Source organism: Electrona antarctica, assembly GCF_951216825.1.
Source record: "Electrona antarctica genome assembly, chromosome: 11".
Lineage (NCBI taxonomy): Eukaryota > Metazoa > Chordata > Actinopteri > Myctophiformes > Myctophidae > Electrona > Electrona antarctica.
In genome coordinates, this window is record NC_136792.1 from 20,860,966 (window position 1) to 20,863,350 (window position 2,385).

General features: G+C 37.3%; 1 protein-coding gene across 1 annotated transcript in view; it reads left to right on the forward strand.

Moving 5' to 3' along the window:
• Window positions 1-2,385, forward strand: part of abhd15a (abhydrolase domain containing 15a) — a 374,815-nt gene that overhangs the window by 357,665 nt on the left and 14,765 nt on the right. The window lies entirely within an intron of this gene.

Here is a 2,385-nt window from a genome sequence, read left to right on the forward strand (position 1 = left end):
CAAATCAATCAGCCGAACATTCAGAGAATGGGTGTTTCACCGATGGATAGAATAAAATAGGCTTGCTCATGATGAATGACAATTTAGCTATAGGCATAATAGCAGACGCTATACTGACTCACTCAGCTTGTTTGATTAGGTTATTAACAGTTTGCAAAAAGTACAGAAGAGTACATTTTAATACATTACAAGGCTAAAAAGATATAACTCAAGAAAGCATTTATGGCTTGTTTCCATTGGGGTCCTGTGTATTCAAATTCATTGAATCACTGGCAGTTAGGTTATAGGCATATTATTATTAAGCTTTTCTTTTTCATATTCTGAGTAAAGTTCAAGTCCAAAACAATAGGTCCACAAAGCTGCTGCAGTGCTGACAAAGGGGATTACATTGCCATTCTCTAGCATAATTGGGTCATTCCTACTATTGGTGCCATTTCAGCCTAGTAACCTTTTCAAAACAAAATATTGTTTTTACAGGATTTTATTTTTTCTGAAAGAGGGCATGTTCAGCTGGCAGAAAAAACATATTTATCCAGTGTAATGCATTATTCCATATTTTCCATATCCATTTATTTTACACTGTAACAGGGCAGACACATTTGAGACATAACAGGGGGGACATTTAATGCTAAAGATGCCATATCTCTTGTAATGAAGAATATGGTATCACATTGTGAACATTGAGTAAGATTTTAATATAGGCTATGCATCAACCATATTTTCAGAATTATATAAATGTATCAATTACCTCTATATTTAAGTGTACAAAATAACGCAAAGTAACGCAGTGATACTTAGCTACTTCTTCTGGTATGGTTTCCTATCAAAAATATATGCTACTTTCTGAAATGATGTGGCTAAAGAAATAGTCGGGGGACATTTATAGGTGGATTTGAATCAGTGTAACAGGGGGGACAGTAAAGACAGGGACAAAATTATTTTCAAGATTTTAAGCATTAAAAATACATTTATCACAATTAACATTTGGTTAGAAGCATTTATAACTATAGGCTTAGCTCTGGTCCATAGCCTTCTACTGCTTCTACGATTCTGCCCTGACCAGAGCTAAACTAGGCTATACTATAATCTAATATAGTATAATATATATATATAATCTAATTTTAGATTTGCTTTGAATATATACACATATATATATATATACACACACACATATATAACTGAAGCTGAATAAACATGATGGGGGACATGGCATTTTAACATACCTCTACTCAAATCAAAAGGGATTACTTTATATTTATTTCACTCTGAGGTACAAATATGTTTTTTCTATGGTAGAAAAGCTTAAATAGTATAAGATAAGCTTTTTGGAATTAGTGTTTTTGATTATTTTACACACGCATGCTGAATTATATGACCTGGGCACACATGACCCAATTACAATGAAGACTTTAGGACTACAATTTCTATAAACAAGATTAATTGTTTAAAGCCCCACTAGCAGCACCTACCAGACCAGGCGCTTGAACTGACCCATGATATATGCTCTCTATAGAGCGTCGCAGTCCCGCCCCCTTTCATGACAACGAGAGACCAGGAAAAGAATTCCCGGTTCATTTTCCTCATAGACTTTTCAAAAAGTATTTAAAGACGTTTATGCTGCGGACAAAGCCAACAAATCATGACAGTAAACACAATGTTTTGGGCCGATCAAATAATTAGAAAGAAGAAAAAAAAGGCAGGTTACAACACTTTGTTTTGTTTTTCTTCTAACACATTATTTGATCGGCCCAAACATTGTGTTTATTGTCATGATTTGTCACAACTCGAGTTGGCTTTGTCCGCGGCGTAAACATCTTTAAATAACTACTTTTTGAAAAGTCTATGAGGAAGCGGGGAATTATTTTCCGGGTCTCTCGTCGTCATGAAAGGGGGTGAGACTGCGACGCTCTATACTGCTCAGTGCTGCTTCCAGTTATAAAATCACCTATGCATATGAACCATGGAAGTGTTTTCTCCCTACACATTGTCAGAGGGTCCAACACAGAACACACTAAATGAGTCGCCAGGGGCCAGGGTGGCAATTGCCAGGCGTCGGCAGGCCCCGGTCGACCTGACACTGGTTCAACGTCTTAAAAAAAAAAAAAAAAAAACTGGGGCCACCCACACTCTTGCCCCGGCCTCATCCCTTCCTGTTCGGCACGCCATGTATGCTCCCCCACCCCCGAAACCGGGCACTCCGAGTCCTCGGCTTGTTTTTCTCGTTTGCTGGTTTCTCAAAAGGAACAAATATATAAATTTCAAGCAATACTTGCGTTAACGGTCAGCTTTCAGGATTCGATGTTTATGATTATATCCATGATTTGGCAGGGTCAAAACATTGTGCAGTGCTATTTAAGTAGCCTAGAACAATAACCACAAATCAAG